Source organism: Passer domesticus, chromosome 4 (assembly GCF_036417665.1).
Source record: "Passer domesticus isolate bPasDom1 chromosome 4, bPasDom1.hap1, whole genome shotgun sequence".
Lineage (NCBI taxonomy): Eukaryota > Metazoa > Chordata > Aves > Passeriformes > Passeridae > Passer > Passer domesticus.
The window spans coordinates 1,366,491-1,388,339 of NC_087477.1; the positions used below are offsets into that span (position 1 = coordinate 1,366,491).

The 21,849-nt window shown below is 44.5% G+C and overlaps 1 long non-coding RNA gene across 1 annotated transcript; it reads left to right on the forward strand.

The window, feature by feature from the left end:
- The first annotated feature begins 344 nt into the window (after positions 1–344).
- LOC135298354 (uncharacterized) lies at positions 345–2,274 on the forward strand. The gene is made up of 3 exons (XR_010360342.1): positions 345–750; positions 1,479–1,650; positions 2,105–2,274. It is a non-coding gene; the product is annotated as an uncharacterized LOC135298354 (long non-coding RNA).
- Positions 2,275–21,849: the final 19,575 nt, after the last annotated feature.

A 21,849-nucleotide genomic window follows, 5' to 3' on the forward strand; every position in this document is an offset into this window, starting at 1 on the left:
CAATTCACTCTTGCCACTCTCAGTGGGGTGCAGTGTCCATCTCTTTGCTGTGCTGAAAGGATGAGTTTGAGCAGGTTTTGTTGGGCCTCCAAGGCTCAGAGCAGAGATGAACACCGAGGTGGGTTAGGCCCAGACGGGCCCTCCCTTCCTGCAGTGCAGCTGCACAGGCTCAGCTGCAGCAGTGCTGCTGCATCCCCTCATGGCATTTGCAGGAGAGGAGGGAGAAGTGTGTGTGTGGTATAAAGCCCTGGAAACTGCTCGCAGCTTGTGTCAGGGCAGTGGTGTTGGCAGGGGCAGCCAGGCCTCCTGCAGCTCTGGGGCTCTGGGGCATCTGCGGCCTTTGGAGCAGGCGCGGCAGGGCCCCGGCTCACATTGCTCCGGGACCGCCCAAAATGGGGAAAGGCATCTGTGGTTTTCTTTTCAAAATTATCCTGCTAGTCAGGTGTATCAGGCCTGGCATGCATCCTTGGCACAAGTTGTTGTCTGTCCTACTACTGAATTTCAACTTGTTAGCAATTTACTGCTTGTCAAAATTAATCTCAGGGTGGTTTGAAGGAATTGATTCCAACGTGGAGGGAGTTTTTATCATCCAATAAGAACCAGACCTTAAGGCCCAGAGGAGCAGAAGCATTGGTGTGAGAGTGTTGGCAAGTGACATCTATTATTCTCATTGCCACTTCATCTTGGATTTGTATCATGAGCTTGATAAACCTCACACCTGCTGATTTGAGGGAGAAGGAAATGAAGAAGGTTTGACTCCCATCAGTGGCTTTGAGCATTAATGAGTTTTTCCCTCCTTAGGAGCTGATGTGCTTTGAGTATTCTTCTTGTAGTTTCTGACTTGTCTAGAGTTTGCTTTTGTGGCTTTGTTTCCTTTTGTGTATTAGAAATGCCTCAGTTCCCAGGTCAGTGATGTAACTTGCTCTCCACTAGAAGAATCAAATATTATCATTGACTCTGCTTTACCATTAGCAGAAAAGAATGTAGCTCAAAAATTCACTCATCTCCATAAATACATTCCTTTACAAAAATATTTTGCAGATGAATTTTTGCAGTCATATGTAACTCAATTAAGTTTTTCCTACAGAGGAAGAGATTATAATTTAGTTATGTCTTCTCTTCCTGAAGCTGCTGTGTTTGTTTTTCCTTTGACATTTGAAATGAGGGCACATAATTTCTAAATGTGCTCCACCTGCTCATGAAGGAAACCTCTACAATGTCAGCGATTTTGAACTAGAAATGGGCCACATAGAAATGTGGCAGATTCCCAGAGTTACCTGACTACATTCTCTTGATGCACATGAGCTTGAAAGCAAAAACTGTCAGGCCCAGAGCCACTGACTCAAAGCTTGGTTGTCTGTGTTTGAGATTTCACTGTGCTTGGTGTCAAATTATATGTGTGTTTTATGGATTAGAAACACACTCAAATGTTCTCTTAGAGTTCACTCAGAGAAAAATGGTCTCATTTTTTCCTTTAGAAAATACAGAGCAATTGTCTCCTTGGAGCAACGCCAGCACTACAAGGACGACTTCAATGCAGAATATGAGGAATATTGGAATTTATATTTTAAGATTGACAAGATCATCAAGAAATTCAGACAATTTCAGGAGCAATGGAAGTCTCTGACTCCAGGCTCCAAAGCTTATCAGGTAAAGAAGGATAAAACCACGAAGACTGTGCTTCATCACAGCAGTGTTTTGGATTCCCTGGAGCTGCTCAGTGAGACAGAGGGAAACTGTGGAACTGGCAAATATGCTCAGACACTGCTTGGGCTGAGTCTGATTTTTGCAAGACCCTGCCCAAAAGCCCCTGTTTGAGCTGTCTATGAAGAAACAGTTGTCTATGAGAGATGTCCCAAGCAGAGTCTTAGAGCATGGACTCCTTCTGTTGCCTATTGAGAGGCTTAATTACAGATCTTGGGTGATGCTGGGAGATGGAGATTTATTTTGCAGAGCTCCCAGAAGAGTGGTGGCTCACAGAGAAGAAAATCTCTATAGAGTCAGACTGAATGTACTTTTAGTGTTTTACCAAAGCGTGCATTTTATGGTGCCAGTGAAACATTCTTCATGATTTGTTATTTTTGTTTCTTTGTTTTTCCTGCAGATGCTGCATTATCGAATCCTAGCAGATTATCAGCAGTTACAACAGGTACGTGTGACACCAGACCTGCAGGGCCATGGCAACTGCTAAGTTTGCCTCAAGGCATTTTTAAAGCAAAGGACATCAGATTCTAAGCTCTGCAGAAGTGTTTGCGTGCCCTGATTTTCTTTTGCTTTCTCCTTCACAGGGTAGCCCCAGCTACTCTGAAATGAAGAGTGGGTGCCAGTACCTCCACAAGAAGCTGGCCCATATTCAGAGCCGCATTTCTGAATTTGACCAGCAGTGAGTGGAGTGCTGGCACCAGACATCAGCTTCAGCATGGAAGATCTCTGAAATCAGGATTTTTCATTTCAACTAGAAGATTAGATTTTTTAGGATTCTTTAAATTAGTACAGAAGAGTAGGTTATCTTAGCACTGAGCAGTAGGTGATTTCTTATAAATGTAGGATTAGTTCAAAGAAGTTTAGTAAGTTTAAGTCAAAGTTGAAAGATGATAGTATTGAAATTTAACAATAAAGAAATCTCACTATTGGTAATTCCTTCTCTCCTTGTTGATTGTATCATTTGCATTGGGTTTCTTCTGGTCACTTGTTTTCTTCAAGTCCTAAGTTTGTCCACTGAAATAAATTGATCAGTAGAGGGTGGAAGCCCACTACCTCTACTATGAAGTTGAGCTCATTTTAAGAAAAGATGGTAGTGGATGGAAATTCTTTATGATAAGTGTAGGGGTGGTTTTTGACCTTTCTTGTTAAATTCAAACTCTTTGCCAAAGTTGTCAAAGGCTTAGAAGTTGGACAAACCTGTCCCCAAATGACCTTGTTTTGGAGGGTTGCAGAGGAGTGCACATGGGCTGCTCTAAGCTGTCAGCTGAAGCAGCTCTCAGGACTGCTTGGAGATCATGGCCTCCCCTTGTCAGTGAGCCAGGAAAGATCCAGATCTCTGTAAGAGTTTTCTAAAACACTTGGAGTAATGTTGGAGGCAAGGTACTTCAATGGATTTTAAATGGAAATTCAGTTCAAGTGTCCCTATGGAAATGCTGTCAATTTCTTAGCATTTTTAAGACTAATCTGTCTCAAGCAGCCTTTCTAGAGAGACACAGATCTTGATTCCAGCACAAACCTATGGGGACTTTGATGTTTGAGACTTTTCCTAAGTTTCCTCCATGTATTCATTCAGCTGACATGGTAGAGCTGTTGCCAGCAAGGCTGTAAGCGTCTTTAGGGAAAGGATATGAAATTGATTGAGGGAGGATAATATTTGGGAACACTCAAAGGTGGCTATGAATGCCCCTTTCTTCCTTGCAGAGCATTCCACAAATTCCTCCATTGTCTCCAAGCCAATGATGTTGAGTCCCTGTACCTGAGAGCCCTTGGGGTGTTTTGTGATTGAACACCTGAGCCATTGTTGCCCTTCTGCTCTCCTTCAAGCCAAGTTCAAGAAAATGTCACCTCCTAAACCCTGAGACTTGGGTCCATTTTTGCCTTGCTCAGGGGTGCTCCTCCAGCTCTGCAGTGCAGCAGCCCCAGGGACGCTGCCGTGGGGGGCATGGGGTGAATTGTGCTGGGCTGCCTCCCCTGGGCTTGCTGGCTGCTGCTGCTTGACAGAGCGTGCCAGAGTGCTGCTGCCCAGGCTGGGCTGAGACTGAGGACTTTTCATGGTTACCCCTTCATGATATATCTTTCCCTTGATGGGATTTCTTCTAACTCACTCTAGACTGCATTAGAAAGTTTTATTTCCATGCTTAACAAATTGAGGCTTCAAATTCTCATCTATATTTTCCCCTCCAGTCCCTTATGTGTTGGGGCTGGCTTCCCTTGGGGACAGGTGTATCAATGTACTGATCCCATCCCCTTTTATTGCTGCAGGAGTGCTTAGGAACACTTCAAATGGTCCTTTCCACTTTTCTTTAGGTGGCTTGTTGCTGTGCTTTCTGACATAAGACACAGTCCCCAGGCTGATGAGGATGTACCTGAGTATCCAAAGTCACCAGGGTTGGTCACAGCAGAGACTTGTGGAAAAATGAGAGCACTTTCCAAGAAGATGATAAGGGACTGAAATTATCATTTCCTATCATATGATTTTCTCTAGAAAGCATTGGAACTTTATAGTGCCTTCCATAGAGCATTTCCTATGGGCTCACTTTTTCTTTAGAAGCCACTGGAATTCTGCACCTCAAGAGAGCAAGGGGAAGCACTGGTGGCCACTTCAGTGAGTTTTCCTGGCCACTTTTATTCATTTCTGGTTTTAGACTCTGATTTGTTCTCTCAGTCTTGCTGCTGGGAATGACCTCCATGGGCTGAGTAGGTCCCATTTAACTGGGAGTGTTTTAGATAACTTTTGTACAGTTTCAGCTCTGAAATGAGAATCTCTATGGATGACATTCCAAAAGGAATAAATGAATCCTAATCTTAGTAGTTTTTCTTTTATTACTACTTGAGGTAATTCTTTGAGTTGGTTTGTTTTTTGGTTTTTTGATTTTTATTTTTTTTACCTTTTTGTTTTGTTTTGGTTTTTTGGGTTTTTGTTTGTTTGTTTGTTTGTTTGGGTTTTTTGCTATTGTTGCTATTGTTGATTTTGGGTGGTGGTTTTGTTTTGGGTCTTTTGTTTGTTTGTTTGTTTGTTTGTTTTTTTGTTTGGTTTGGTTTTGTATTTGAAAGTTTGTGGGGTTTTTTTGTTTTTCTGTTGGGGTTTTTTTGTGGCAAGGAAAAGCCTCTGGCCATACAGAAAATGGGTCCACAAACTGTAGAAGGGTTCCTGGCTGAACAAGGCCATGGCATTCTCCTGTGAGAATTGGAAAATCTGGTCTGCAGTTTACACAGTTACTCTGAAGACCATGTACTGTCCCCAGAACGAGACAGACCATGTACTGTCCTCCAACAGATACATCAAGGAAGAAGGAGCATTGTGCCCAGATGAAACCAAATGCCAAACACACACAAGTGGGAACTGCTAATTTGGCACACCTTAGCTAAAGATGCTTATGGTGTGACAGCCAATCAGTAATTAACATGCATGTGTGAATGCAGCTACTGAACCAAGGAGCATTAAGCATTAGTGGCCTGAGACAGTGTCTAGAGAAGGATAAATGTGCCAAAGTTGCTTAAAAAAGGGGAGCAGCATGTAGCCACATGGGCTGTGAGTGTCGTTCCTCGGCCAACTCTCCGTGGGACCCTCTTCCCTTTGGTGCCTGTGAACAGGGACTCTCTTTGCTGAAATGCAGTTCGCTGAAATGCAGTTCCCCTAAACGCGGAAGACTCCGAGCATCAGGTTCCCAGGCATAGCAGGAATCTATGGATGCACTAATGGAGCACTAACATTCTCACCCTGCTCTACTTACTTTACATTTGAATACAGGCTGGTAGAAGGAGAGATCTGGCTTTGATTTCTCCCCAAGTTACCTGTTGCACTTTCAGGTTAGGAGTACATGTAAAATGCAGCTAATCACTCTCTCTACCCATGAATATTCCACCAGTGGACTGACTTACAGAAACATCCTTTTTCTCTTTGTACCTTCCTAAGTGGTGCCATAATGAACAGAAGATTTGCAGAAATCACACAGAAAATCACCAAAACTGCTGAAATTAACACTCAATTCCATGAGAAAGGCTTCTGAGAAAATGCTTGACAGGATCACTGAACAAACTCAAGCTTAGAAGAGAAATATTCATTTTAGCACTGATCAAGGGGAAAGAAAAAGAAATGCTGTAAAAATTCCAAGTGGAAGATAAGGAGAAAGACAGGAAGCTGAGGAAGAGCAAGGCCCTGTCAGATGAGCTGTGGAAGGTAACTTTGTGCCCCAGCGCTGTCAGAGGACGTTCCCTGTCATTGGTGCAAGCAGCTGGAGACAGAAATACTGCTTGATTTGGGGGCCACAGTCTAGGTAAGTGCAGAGGTGGTTCAATAACGTGACATGAGGGAGTTCCCCCAGGGCAACTGGGATGCCTGAAAGAAGTGAACAGCTCAGCACAGCCTGGCCTGCTCGGCTGCTTTTCCTTCTGATCCTCCTGGGGAGGCTCTGACATTTCCTCTTCCCTGATGGAAGTGCAGCTGCTGCCAAGGGAAACGTCCCCATACTGACTCAGTGTTCCCTTTGCTTCCCAGATGTCCCATCTGCTGTCCCTGTCCAGGAGAGCTGCTCTGCACGGGAGGAGGAGACCGAGGGAGAGCCTGGGAACATGGGGGGCTGCAATCCCTGCTGATCTGGTTCTGTTTATGGATGGGTAGAGTTAGACTTGGATAGTTACAAGTGTAGGGATATTTACATACATTGACTGATATTTGTGTAGGTATCTGTGTATGTATATTGTTATATTGATGCATGGATATTGATGGGTTTACACCTGTAGTTATATTTACATACTTGTACATTTTTGTAGCTGTGTAGTTCTATTGCTGGGGTTGTATGGATTTTTTTATTGATCCATTGATATTTGTATATTTATAGATATGTTTGTTATGTGTGTATTATAAGTCATATATGGAATGAAATACGTAATACATATTTACATCTATATATTCTTATGGATATATATGTATTTACTTCTACTTAAATATATATGGAGTTGCATAGTTCTAAAATTGTATTTATTTCATTCTGGATCTGAGATTCTTTAGAGAGGGATATTGATATTCCTGTGCTGGGGTCGGCTGTTGCTTGTCTCTGCCCCAGCACGGGAAAAAGTGGTTCTGGGTAGGCCGCGCTCTTGAAGAAGGAGTCTGGACTCTTGCTTTTAGGTCTTCAGTCGAGTTTATTATTTCTTATCTACAAAGATTTTCTGTCTGTCCAGCCGAGGTCAGATCAGCAAGACAGCCAAAGGCACTCTCTCTCGCCCACGAGGCGGTTGTCTCTTTTATAATGAAAATTACGTATTCGATATTTACCTTTACTTCCCAATACTTTCTGCCCTTGTTGGCAAGTGTACTCTTTCTATGAACCAATCCACACATGCCAACATCATCTTGAACATGGATGCCAAGGAGAAGAAAGAAGAAGGACAGGGCACGCCCAAATTCCTCCATCTTGGGACTCCTGATCCATGTACAGAATTCTAGACCCCCCTGTACAATACATAAAACCCCCCTGTACAGTGCATTCTAACTTAAGTTCTAACAAGTGAATAACATCCCCTCACCATTCAGACATGAAATTCTCTCATCTCCTCACCTTCAGGTGTCATTTCTTTAAAAGGATCAAAGTCAAGCCACCAGGTACTTTTGGCAACATTCCAGGGCCTCCGAGCCCCCCAAGGGTTGTCTCGGTAGCTCTGGACATCCGGAGTGATGTACTGAGTTCCCACATTCCTGTATTTGTATATGGGCTGTACAGTTGTAGTAATATGTAAAAAATTTAATTGTTAAACTTCAATTCATATTTGTGTATAGTGAGTTGTAGAGTTGCAATAAACTAATTTTTTAAACTGAAGTTGATATTTGTATATATTTACAAAGCACAATTATCTCAAAAAGAATTAGATTTAAACTTAAATTGATATTTGCATGTTTATACATTGGCAGCACAAGTGTAGCAATTTAAAACAAATTTCATTTTTAAACTAAAGGGTTTTTTGCATATTTGTACATTACTAGTGCAGGTGTAGCTATCTGCAATAAATGTAATGATTCAATTGAAGGAACTGTAGATTTGTGCTACCCAAAGCCAGGAGCAGATGGAAATGCTGCAGGATTTGGGCCATGGAAATCCCCGGCCATGCCCAGCACAGGCCCCACCTGCACTCAGGCTGGGCAAGGGCAGCGCAGATTTGGGATGGCAGCAGAGCCACACGTTGGCTCAGAACTCGCTGCCAAGGTCTGCTGAGAAAACTCCGGGGCTACACTGAGAGCAGAACTCCAAGCAGGAGCCACCTGGGGAGGACAAATCCACCCCCCATCCCACGGGCAGCTCTTCAGGAAGAGCTCCAAGTGTCCCCCTGAAGCTCATCCCAGAGCCCAGAAGCCAACAGGGATCCTGAGCCAGCTCCGCTGCCTTTGGCAGCACTTGGGCAAATGAGCTGCAGCAAGGGGGAGGCAGCAGTGACTGTGACTGCTGCAGGCTGGGGATGAAGGAAGGGCCATGGACACAAGTGCTGAGATGCTCCAAAATCCAGAAAGAGGCTGGAGAACCGGGAAGGAACAAGTTCTGACAAGCACTGAAATGATGGAAGCCCTTTGTGTGAAGTTCCCTGAAGGAACTACCAGGGATATGGATGCTATAATAAGTAGTACCAGAATACACAAATGCAGTAACACCAGGAGATGGTCTGTATGACCCACAGGCAATGGCTGAGAAAAAGACCAAGTCTATATTTTATATTTTCTGTTTATTATAGTATCTATATTAAAATATATAGTATGTAGTCTACAGATGACAAATTACATATATAATAAATTCATATGTGTTGTGTGATACATTTTGGTATATTTTGATAAATGTTTTTATTTTGTACAGATTTGATATATTCCTCCAACTTGGGAGAGTGAAGATGTACAGCAGTCCAAAACCTTCTGCCCACACAGCAATCAGCCCCGGCTGTGTGCATGCACACCCACCCACTGTCCTTGCTCTCCTCAGCACCTCGGGGCTGCTGTTTGCACAGAATTGGGATGAATTTAACTCAACAGAGCCACGAGTGGGGTGTCCAGCTTGTCATGAACACTCATGTGGCAAGGAACAACAGAGCTCTCAAATCACATCATCACAGGTCCTTTCATTCCTGCTGGGCACTGAGGAACTCCTAAAAGCACAAAGACACAGAGAAGAGGTGGAAAAAATTGGCATCATGCTACTGCTGGTATCCTCATGGAGGAAAATCTGCTGGGTTTCTTAAGGTCAAAGCTTTCCAAAAACTAGGAAAACTGCTCAGCACCATGAGCCCAATTGTGAGAGGTTTCCTTGACTTGGCAAAGCTGGGATGTTAACAGTGGACTCTGTCCTTGGCTCAAATCACCTGCCCTCACCTGCAGACAAAAGCACCACCACCAGCAGTAGCTACATCAGTCCATTTTATCAAAAAGCTGTGTTAAATACGGGAGACAAAAGGAAAACATATCAGACACTATGGATTAATGACAGGACCCTGTGAAACAGTTGCAAAGCAAAGGGCAGCAGCTTCTCTCTGGGACACTCCCTGTGCTCCAGGGCAGTCGGGCTGTCCAGCTGCCCAGGACCCGGCGCTGCGCGAGCTCTGCAGAGCTGCACAGCGGGGAGGCAGCTTCGGGCACCTCAGCCCCTGGCCAGGAGTGGCTTCGTGCTCTGGAGGGCTCCCTGTGGGCAAATGCAGGCTGCTGGCCTTCTGCTCTTGGCCCTAGCCTGGCCTTGCAGGGCTAATCCTCTTCCCTGTCTCAAATGTGCTAAAGACAGACTTGTTTGTTTCCAGCTCTGCACAGCAATGATTTGCACCACAAAATACTGAAGGACTGAAGCCTGAACTTCAGACCCTGCCTGAAGCCTCAACAACAGGACCTGAGCCAAAGCTGCCCTCTAGGTGACCCTTCCAACCAAATGTGCTGTGTATCTGCTCCTTAACCAAGTATTGCTATCAAAAGGATCAATGCATCCATTCACTGGGGAAACACGTCTGCACCTTTCTGCATTAGGAAAATGGACAAGGCCACACCTGGCCCTGGCTCCTCCTTGAGCCCTGGGCAGGCTCGGGCAGAAAACCAAGAGGAGAATGAAATCAGATGTCCCCCAGAAGAAGCTCTGTCACGTTGCCTGTCCAGCACTGTCAAAGCCGGGCTGCTCTCACAGCGCACTCGGAAGCCTCGTGGCCAGCAAAGGTGGAGGCTCTGCAGGATTTCCCAGTTCCCGGCCGTGGCTCTCCAGGGCTTGGCTGGGACAGCTTCCCCCAGCTGATGTGCTGCTCTGGATGAAGGGGAAAGCATTGGGGTATCTGCTGATGTATCTTTCTTAACCACTAGAGGCAACCTTTTGTAATAATGCTGGGGTGCATTGCTTGGCTTCTCCTTTTCTGACTCTTTCTTGCACTTTTGCATTGCAGTAAATGACACTATTCCTCCAGCTGGTGTCTGTGTCTGCATCTCCGACCCTCCCCACTATCAAAACAAACACACAGCCACTTTAGCACCAGACCTGCCTCTCTGCCAGCCCTTCTCTTGGAAAAATCCCTGATGGCCATCTCTGCAAAGGAAATTCTCACTTGGCAACTTCCTTTTCTGCAGGCAGCTGAGAAAAGGAGCCACTCCCAGCTCTGGACACCTCTGGAAACCAGCTGCTTTCAGCAGTCACAGCCCTGAAATATCAACCTCCTTCCTTAACCTGCCACTGGGAGCTCCCACCAAGAGGCCTTTTGTCCAAGGATGCCCACAGAAGAGCTCGAGGAGGGAGCAATTTGGAACACAACTCCTCCAGAGTTTAAACCTGCCTTTATCTAATGAGCACACACCGACCTGTCCCAAAGAGAAAGCAGGCAGGAAAGAGAAGCTGCTCTCCCACAACAGCAAACTCTCTGCTTTCTTCTGTTCCAGCTGGAGAGTGGAAAACATGGCCTACACCTCAGTGTGGGAAGGAACCTGGGAATTGGCCTCATCTGGGAGCCTAGCAGAGAGAAGTTTCCTAAAGACATGGAAAAGATTCTCTGGAAGCAAAAGATTATGGCAATAATTCTGCAAGGAAAAAAACCCAAAAAACCAAACCAAATCAAAACAAAAAAACCCACCAAACAAACAACAACAACAACAAAAAAAAACCTAAAAAAAACACCAAACAAAAACAGAGTAATTGAAGCATTTCAAGAAGTTCCCAGACTGAAATTTGTGCCCCAACATGACAGCCTCAAAGTCTCTGTGGCGAGTCAGGAAGCTCAGGAATGAATCTGCAGGGCTTGGATAAACATCATTGGTGTGCGTCCCCCAGAGCACAAGCAGCTCCTCAACAAGACTTCAAGGCTGAGGGACAAAGCTTCCCCCTTCAGCCCTCCACTGTGGAGGATTTTGTGAACAGCTGGCTAGCTGACAAAGGTCACACTGATATAATACCGTTAGTTAAGGATGAAGGAGATGGGTATAGGAGCCAGCAGTCAGTGTCCAAACCTGGCAAGGGCACTGTGCCCTTGGTGCAACATCAGGATGGGGGAGAGGATGGTTAGTTAGAAATATGAAGAAAAGATGTGGACAGCTGCAACATAGTAGCCACAAGAATGCTAAGGTAGGTGTAGTTACCTGATAAGTAACTAACCAATGATGAGCTCGCCTTTTGCAATATGTATTGGCCTCATTAGCACCAATATAAATGTATGTGCCTATCAATAAAGTTTTGAGATTTGCTGATCACTCATATTGAGTGCCGCATTTCTTCCACCGATTACCACAAATGGTGACCCTGGACGTGAAACCGGTAACGGCAACCACGGTGGATCGGTGAACGAGTTCGGGTCCTACAGCAGCAAGGACGGCGAATAAGCATTGCTGAAAAAGGGAAAGGTGCCGTGCCCTGGGTGACCTTATAGAAGAGCCCGGCCAATATGTGCTGCCGAGACCTTGAAGGGCTGCAAAAACGTTGATGTTCTCAAAAATGGAAATGGAAAGGCAAGCAGAATATGATTTATTTACTTGCTTTTTAAAAAAGCATCAGGTTAAGGACATAGATTTGCAGAACGAGCTCCCACAGTTGTTAGCTTACGGGTATGCACAAGGAGTTTCTCAAAATCCTTATACAGTACATGAATTAACAGAGTGGCATAAGTTCGGGACCAGGAGTGCGACAGGGGCCGCGGGAGAGCCCGGGGCAGACGCGGCGGCGAGAACGTGTGTGGCAGTGGTGGCATGCTCGGTGCCGGCGGCGGTTACGCGCACCGCGGGTCCAGTGACGCGCACGGTGACAAAAACTCACACGGCAGCTGTCCGTGGAGAAAGCACACAGATCGCGAGGGAAGTGCCAGCCAGGGCCGGGCCAGCCAAGGTGAGACGCGGGGGCCGAATACACGGCAGCGACAAGCGCAGTGCCAGTGATAGCGGCGCGGACGTGCACCAGTAACACGAAACCCGAAAGCTGGAGCTGGGAGGGCTTTTTCACTTTTTGCAAGCGCACAAGAGCACCAGCGGTGTGGGACATTCTCCTGCTGGCTGTGGGTGTTGGCGCAGAGCCAGGGGGAACCAGCCCGAGCGGAGATCCAGGCAGAGCGGAGCCCAAAGGAGACGGGGCTGCGCGGGTCCGGGCGAGGGCGTTCCTCTCCACACCCCCGAGGTGGCACAGGCTGAGGCTGTGCTGGAGCAGGTGGAGACGGGGCGGGAGCTGACATTCCTCAAGGCACCGCCCTGTCACAGCTGCCTGGCAACCACAGCAGCCAGCCCATCGCAGCAATTCAAACAAGTGTCTGAGAAAAAACAGGTCAGGAATTTTCTTCAAGATCAGGATGGAAAACTTCTGAAAATTCACACAGTGCTTTATCCAGCTTTTCATAAAAAAAAAAAAAAAAAAGGGCAACTCCACAGAAAATGCAGCAGATGTTTCACGGGGCACTTCACCCAACTGTTCCACAGGCTTTACAGTTAGTTTACCGTTTTGTGGTTTTTTTGTAAATGTGTTTGCTTTTTTAAAAGTGGTAGAGTATTTGGGTTTGATGGCTTAAAGTTTGATGACTTCATTGCCTTTCCCTTACCTGAGGCAGGAACAACCTTTTAAGGGAACAGAATCTAAATAAACTTCCTAGTTTCTGTTTGGACTACATGTGAGAAGATTTAAACTGTAATATTTCTGTATACTATGGTCTTTATGGTCTTTGCTCTCTTCTATTCATTAAGAGATGGCATTAGATAAATGGATGTAAATGTGCGAATTGTTTTTGTACTGTCCTTATTTTAAGTGAAATTATTTGTGTTTGAAATTATCTGTCATCTTTCTCAGTTTTGTTTTAAAATATCTCTGCGAACTGTCCAGCTTTACCAGCCTGTTATCCTTCAGTTAATGATTGTTGTCAATCAGTAAGAAATCTCAGTGTAACAAAATGCCACCTGGATTCATCAAAAAAACAAAAAAAAACAACAAAAAGCAACAAAACAAAATTAAAAAAAAAAAGGGGGAACTGCTTTTATTATAAAAAATTATTCCCTGGGAAACAAAATGTCGTGTAAAGATGAAAGTATTAGTAAAGATTTAATTACTCAAGGTGTCTTGGAAGACAAAGCATTTGGGAAAGGTGAATCAGATCCTGTTGTGGGGTCATCAGTCGATTCCCCAATGATTCAAAGTTTTAAGAATTATTTATATTAAGTTTATAACCTTTGTTATTTTCGGTTTTTGTAAGTAATGCTGATAGATAGCGATTGTTGTTAATACTAGATGAATACTTTGGGAAGGTTGTCTTAACCCCTTCAAGCACTTCTTGTTAGGGAGTTTTCAGATTTTTGTGATGAGAGTTGTTGTTGGTGTGTTGTTGTGGTGTTTGCAGCCGGCTTTCATGTGTTTTTCTATTTTTTTTGTGTGATCACCTGCAAGACACGTGTCTCTTCAAGATCCTGTCTTTTTATTTCCTAACTATTTAGATGTTTCTGAGGGTTTTTATCCAAATTGCCAGTTTTGTGGTTCTTTTATTATTATTACAGAAATACTCCAGCAGAGAATTCAAGAAGTGTGCTGTGTTTAGAAAATCTCTGTCTTGACAGAAACTTCAGAAGGATTCAATTATTTGCTGGTTTGATTGGTTTGTAACCCTAAGGTTTCTTGTTTATAACAGCTGTTTTTAAAAGTCCTGTTTAAAAAATGTGTTAAGTGATACTCACCAATTAGAGTTCGGGCTCTGGCCAAGCTCTGAATCTATTTGGATAGAGTGACTGACAATCGACCCAGATGTTTTCTGCATCAAATAGTATTCAAGTCCTTTTGACTTGGCGATTTGACCATCTATGATGGCTGAGCCATTTTCAGAGGTGATTTGGAGAACCATGAATCCGGACATGATTTCCCCAATTCTCTGTCATTTTAAGGTTTATCAGCTGTCACAGACTCTGGGATAAGAGTTCAGTGTTGTAGTGTTTGGTAATTTTCTGATCTTGTATGTGTTGTTGATGGTGTGTATTATCTGAATTTATTCCTAATTACTCTTATCTTAACATTTCTCTATGTAACATTGCAAAATGAAACCAGGACCCATTCTTCACCTCTAGGATTTTGAGAAAATTCTTCAGTCCTGCGGGGACATGGGATTTGTTTGTGTTTTAACAGGTGCAAAGTCCAGATGGATTTCAATGAAGAATGTGAAACTCTATCAAGAGCAAGAGAAATGTTGACCATTCAACAAGCAAAGAAGACAGACAGATATTGGACTGTGTGACACAGGGCAGTGTCCGGAGACGAGACCTTAACCTCCCTATACAGCTGACAGTTTGGTGTGGAACTAAATACTTACTAGGTGCACTTACTCAGCAAAACAGAAAAACGGGGGAGGCGTGGGCCTTGGAATGGATATCTCTTCCACTTCAACAGCATAAAACCCTCTTTCAAAAAATCGAAATTTTGGCTGATTTCATCAAGAAGGGTTGTGAACGGACACTACAGATCATGGGAAAGGAGCCTGCTCAGATACGGGTACCAATGAAGAAAGATACATTGACCTGGTACCTGATAAACAGTATGGAATTACAAGAGGCACTGTTAGGAGCCGGAAGTGTGATCGCCACTGATGATATCCCCAATATACCGTTGAATTGGATAGGGCAATGGGGTTGGACTCAATGCCCAAAAAGGTCACAGAAACCCCTGTCAGGATGCCATAACAGCCTACACAGATGCAGGAAGAAAATCCAGAATTGCTGCAGTGACCTGGCAGGAAAAGGGACAATGGCACCATCAGATTCTCCAGGCCTCCGAATTGGATACTTTACAAACCATGGAGTTATTGGCTGTTGTTTGGGCCATGATGCATTTTTCTGGGCCCCTCAATATAGTGACAGATTCTTTGTACGTTGCTGGAGTATGCGAGCGAATAGAAGATGCCTCTATAAAAGAGGTTCAAAACAGGAGGTTACATGAGCTGTTTATACAGTTACAGAGGGCAATTAAGCTGAGGAAGTATCCTTTCTCTGTCATTCATATCAGAAGTCATAAGTGGGATATTGGTCTAGGAAAGGGTAATGCCTGAGCAGATAAGCTAGTCTCAATCACACATGTGACTCCAATTCCCAGGCAGACTATGGCCAGAGGGGCACACTCCATGTTTCACCAAAATGCAAAAGGCCTCCATAGAGAATTTCAGATATCTATGGAAGAGGCATGGGCAATAGTCAAAGCCTGTCCCATATGTAGTCATCATAACGGGGGCTGCGGGTTAGGTCTAGGGGTTAACCCCAGAGGGCTGAATACAAATGAGACCTGGCAAATGGATGTCACACATGTTGCTGAGTTTGGAAGGATAAAGTATGTGCATGTTACTGTAGACACCTGTAGTCATTTTATATGGGCCACAGCACAAACTGGTGAGAAAGCAGGGCACGTGGAGAGGCATCTTAGTAGCTGCTTTGCAGTAATGGGAGTGCCACGGCGTATTAAGACAGACAATGGGCCTGCCTACTGCAGCAAAAGAATAAAGCAGTTCATGCAAATGTGGGGGATTGAACACGTGACAGGCATCCCTAATTCCCCGACAGGACAAGTGATCGTAGAAAGAGCTAATGGTACCCTGAAAAGATATCTAGGTAAATACAAAGATATTAGAGAGCCGCAAGAAAGGTTGCTAAAGTGTCTATTTGTCTTAAAGCACCTGTGTGTTTTTGGGGAAAGCAAAGTTCCTGCTGTAATTCATCATTATGTAACAGAGAAAGATAGTGTGAGGCAGGATGTATGGGTAAAATACAGAGATCCCAAGACAGGACAATGGCAAGGTCCTGCTAAGGTATTATACTGGTGCCGTGGATATCTTTGTGTTTCTACCCCTACAGGATCCTTGTGGGTAGCTGCTAAATGGACCCCAGCAGCCGTGTTAGATGGAACCAGACCCCAGAAAACTGAGCGAAGAGGACCGTCGGCGAGTGGAGGCAAAGCTGCTGATCACCATTCGACCGATACTTCTCAAGCTGAAAGGACACTGTAGCTTTGCCATTGACCGAGCGATTGATCGGTGTCAATCTCTAGACAATATACTAAGCCTGCTTCCATCGCTTCATACGTTTTATCGTAGAAGGCCTAAGAGATTAGCTTGTATTAAGTGTCAAAATACTCAGTGTGCTGCATGGATATTGCCTTTTTGCGGGGCTTGTCAGCAAACTAAGTGGGTGCTTCAGTCCCAGTTACCTGAGCTGTGGTGCAGAAGCTGTACATTTTATTGGCAGTGGGATTCCTGGCAAGCAGAACTCCAGGCCTTTACAGGGTTACCTGGCCACCAAGGGTTACAGCTGTATGAGTCCCCAGAACAGAAAATTCTCGCATGGTTTAGGTGGGAAACCCAGCACTTTGCCAAACACACTTTACAGCAATCTCAATTGTGTATCTTACTGTCTAAGTGTGGTTGGGGTATTCCCCTCTCCCAGTTAGATGTAGTAAGTCCGATTCTGGGGGATCAAGATCCCAACCAAGCGTAGGACGATTGTTTAAGGGCTCTAAAAAGATTAAGTCTGGGAAGCTCGAGAAAGAAAAAGGGGAAAGGAAAGAAGAGACTTTCTTAACAGTTTGTGAGCAACCTGTTAATTTCCCAAATGTCTGGATGGTTCAAAACAGCGCCCAGGAAAATCAGGGTGATGTGGCAGACTTATGTTGCTGTTTTACTCATATTTACCCTCTTAATAGACAGCCCAGACATTGCCAAAGGAGTGAGAACCCATCAAGCATGGGCCCCACCTCAGCCCAAGACTAATATTTGGATCACCATGGCAAATTTAACTAACCAGGAGGCTATTTGCTTGTCATTATCTTCTCCCGGCAATCCATTTACCGCCTGTTTGATTGGACTACCGGCAGATCCCTGGCCATGCCCATCAAAAATACCCACCTGCAAAACCAATGACGCCAAGGTCAGTGTAGATAACTGGGACCAATGGATTTCTCATTTTCCTATAGCACCGCAGGAACCCCAAGATTTGGAACTGTTAGGCTCAGTGATAGTGGATGCATGCCTTAGGTTTAAGCATAAAAGTCAGCTGCCAGCCAAGAACTATTCTACTATTGTAACTTCTAGCATGGCCATTTACCGTAATGCAACAACCTGGTGCAATTATACCACAAAGAGGGTGTCAATCTCATCAAATGACCCTATTCAATTACCAGCAGGTTACTTTTTAATATGTGGTGACCGTGCTTGGCCCGGCGTCCCATCGATGCTGAACGGGGGGCCATGTACAATTGCACGGTTGTCTCTACTCACACCCAATACATCCATGATCCTGAATATGAGCCACCGCTATCATAGAATTAAAAGAATGGCCCCTGCGTTTACTGCTGACTGCAAAGATGATGTAAAACTTTGGTCCCCAGGGGCCATAGTGGCAGCATCCTTTTTGGCTCCAGGGGTATCAGCAGCAGGTGCCCATGCCATTTTAAACAAGCTACGATGCTGGCTTGCTAAACAAACTAATGCCACTTCTTTGGCACTTTCTAGCTTTTTGCTTGATGTTGATTCTATTCTCCATGCAACGCTTCAGAATAGAGCTGCAATTGACTTCCTTTTACTGGCACAAGGCCATGGTTGTGAGGAATTTGAGGGCATGCATTGCATGAACTTCTCTGATCATTCCCAGTCCATCCACTCCCAGCTCTCTGAGTTGCGAAGATTAATTGGAAACTTACAGGTAGAATCGGGCTCCGGTACTGATGAATGGCTCAAATCTTTAGGCTTGGGATCATGGTTGCGCTCTATTCTTAGAGTCATCATTATAGTAGGCATTATAGCTTTGTTAGTAGTGTTAGTTTTGCCTTGTTTTTGCATGTGCTTACAGAACATGCTTCAAAGAATGATACTTGCTGCATCTAATCAGACTATGCTTGTGCAACAGAAAAACAGGGGAAGTGTGGAGGATTTTGTGAACAGCTGGCTAGCTGACAAAGGTCACACTGATATAATACCGTTAGTTAAGCAAGAAGGAGACGAGGATAGGAGTCAGCAGTCAGTTTCCAAACCTGGCAAGGGCACTGTGTCCTTGGTGCAACATCAGGATGGGGGAGAGGATCGTTAGTTAGAAATATGAAGAAAAGATGTGGACAGCTGCAACACAGTAGTCACAAGAATGCTAAGGTAGGCGCAGTTAGCTGATAAGTAACTAACCAATAATGAGCTCACCTTTTGCAATATGTATTAGCCTCATTAACACCAATATAAATGTATGTGCCTATGAATAAAGTTTTGAGATTTGCTGATCACTCATACTGAGTGCCGCATTTCTTCCGCCGATTACCACAAGCTGGCAGATATGGAAGCAAAAGAAGCAGTGAAAAATGAGGTAATAACTGAGGCAGCCCTGGTTCCAGATGGGCAAATTTCCCTCAAAATACAACAAATTAGACAAAAAAATTGATCAATGAGCAGAAAGGAGCCTATAACCAAAAGGGATAGGCCATCACAGAGGGAAAATTAGTTATACCTTCTGACTTATTATGATCTCCAATAAGGGAGAAACATCAGAAAACACATTGGGAAATTGACGCCCTACATATCTAAATGAAAGGATCTTTGACAGAAATTTACGAGCCGCTATCACCCAAGTGACTCCACAACGTGACCTTTGCCTCCAGACCAATCCCAGGAATATTCCCAAACCAAAACATGGCCAGATTGGAAAAGACCATGGACCTGGGCAGCAATGGCAAATCGATTTCACAGAATTGCCAAGAAAAGGGGGGTGTAAGTTTTTACTAGTACTAACAGATACCTTTTCAGGGTGGCCAGAAGCAATCCCCACCAGGACTTGTAAAGCTCCGGAGGTAACTGAGGCATTGGTACAGGAAATCATACCATGCTTTGGAGTCCTGGTCACAATCTCCTCGGGCAGAGGACCACATTTCATCACAAAATTAGTGCAACAAGTTAGCCAGTACTTGGGCATAGACTAGGAACTTCACACCCCATATAACCCACCATCAAGTGGTCAGATAGAGAAAATGAATCATTTGATCAAACAACAAGTTACACAACTGGGACAAGAGGCTAATTTGCCATGGCATCAATCCCTCCGATTAGCGCTGCTGCAGATTTGGACCAAACCCAGGACTAAGAAAGAGCTAAGTCCCTTTGAATTGCTTTATGGGAGACCATACACGGTGCAGAAGGGAACTTCTGCCCAGGACGTATCGTTATGTGATCGCTCTGACCAAACAGCTTAGAGCAATTGAAAAATATGTGGCTGGAACTCGGGGTACAGGGCTCGATGCACCAGTACATGACGTGCAGGCTGGAGACTATGTATATGTTAAGTCTCTTACAGAGAAGGCACTGCAACCACAATGGGAGGGACCATACCAAGTGCTCCTTACTAGCTTCACTGCAATCAAGACTAAGGAACAAAGTGCTTGGATCCACCACAGCCGTGTTAAGAAAGCTCCAGAAGCCCCTTGGAGAATAACAGCGGGTGATGGTAAACTGAAACTGAAACTTACCCGCACAAAATGAATGCATCATGGTGGGTGGGGATTTGCGCTGAAGTGTTGTTTACAATCATCGCTGTCATCCAAAAATTAGAAAGTACTCCTAGCCAGAACAATGTTGAATGGCCTTGGTCCCAAGCCCTTACTCAATACAACGGATCCATGGGAAAACCTTCCCATTTAAAAGGTTTAAACCTAACAACTGGTCATGTGCAAAAAGCAAATATAAAAAACGCAGCAGTGGCAGAAACAGAGGTTGTCGTGACTTCAAGGGACCATGGGGGAGGTAATTAAGATAGGGTGTAGAATGATTAATGGGACTACCTATAGTAAAGCAACCCAAATCAGTGTAAATAAGCACTGGAAGATTTGCAATCGTCCAAATGAATTGGACTGTTGGCACAACTTCACATTAAGACAAACTGTCGACATGGTTTGCCTCTGGCCCTGCAACACTATAGGGCTGTCTTTCAAATTGAAAATAAGTGCTACAGCTAAGCCTGTTACAACCCACCCCAGCACTCAAGCACAAACCCAAAACACGCTATTTAAGCTTGAACCTAGAGTTTATGAAATTGGCCCATACATAATAAGGAATACAGGTCAACACAACTATTCTTTAATCCAGTATTATGACATGTCGAACTGGTAATACAAACTACTATCTCGACAGTTCAGCCAGCTTGTTCCCCCTTCATAAGGTCATCCTTCGAGGGATGGACAAGATGGCTACAAAAACAAGCGCACTTCAGAGACAGAATGAGAAGGGATTTAACCGAGATGTTAGGGACTGGGCTAGGGGTTTTGAATAGGATTGACTCAGAAATATTAATGAACAAATTAGCTGTAGCAGCTAGCCATCCAATAAAATTAAAACAGCCTTTACAGTCATCTCTTTTGGCATTGGGAAATAGTCAGTGGCAAGTCTCGAGGGTGCTGCCGAAATGGAGAGAAATTGAAGATCAAGACCATAGCTTGCTAGCAGATGCATTAAAGGGGGCAAAGGATAACATATCTTTAGCCCTCAGCTATATACAAACACAATTATGGGTACAGTCAACAGCTGCTTTAATCATAAGAGAAGGAAGTGAAGGAGTCTTTCCAACTGAAGTGCAAAAGGTTGTCTGGGGCAGTGCTACAGACATTGAGAAAGATTTCCAGTCTTGGTGGGCCATGGTAATTTTACATATAATCCCCCCACTAACACAGCTCCAGCCTTCGTGCTCACTCTGCATAATGGCACAGTTCACGCTATTCACGCCATTGCTGCCTTAGGGCTCAGTCACGAGCAGCCAGCATTATACCCCTCAGAATACAGGGTATGGGCTTGGAAAATCCAGGGGAGATGGCAAACCATAAACTCGGAACCTTGCATTGCTCAAGAACAACAGGGATTTATCTGTCACAGTAATGTGATTAGTGCTCAAGACATATGCCTTGACAATGACCAAGGCATTTGCCACTTTGAGATCCACCCAGAGACCAACCAATAAACGGTACTAGTGTATATAGGTGATGGCTGTGTGTGTTTAAGGACTGTGTGTGATGTCATAGAAATTGAAAAGAACAAGGTTGCCGGGGTCAGGATTTTCACCTGCTGGACCCTGGCTAGATATTTCTCTTCACCAGATAGAAGGAGGGCAGCTCGAGTCCTGGATAATTTCAACTGATTTATTGCAGGGCCCAAAAAGGATAGGAAAACACGGAGGGTAGGCTGAGGGACACATGGTGGACTGGAGAGACAGCAGGGATGGTAACAACCAGCAGAGGGACACCAGGGCCAGTGCGAGATCTCTGGGGAAAGTTACAGATTTTGTGCACAGCTACATGGAGGGGGATGGGAGGGGAAAAGTTTTCACAGGAGCAACTAATGAAAGATACAACGGGTACAGGATGAGTGGGATGGGAAAGGGAGTACAGCATTTGAACCATGGGAAAGGAATAAATTTTCCCTGACTTAGACAATGGTGCTTTCCCAGGGCATTCCTGAGATAGCTTTCTCACCCATGACCCCCACATCTCCCCTTTCTTTCTTTATTAAATAAATTTTTCCAAGTGACTTTTCTATTACTCTTTTGAAACAACTCAGGGCAACCATTATCATAAAAATGACAACTTAAATCCACACCAAATTTTTGAAAATTGGTACAAGCCACCTGCGGATTGGTTTCAAATTTGCTGAGTGCTGGCATGTGGGGAGGTGCTTTTAGATGTTAAATTAAAATAG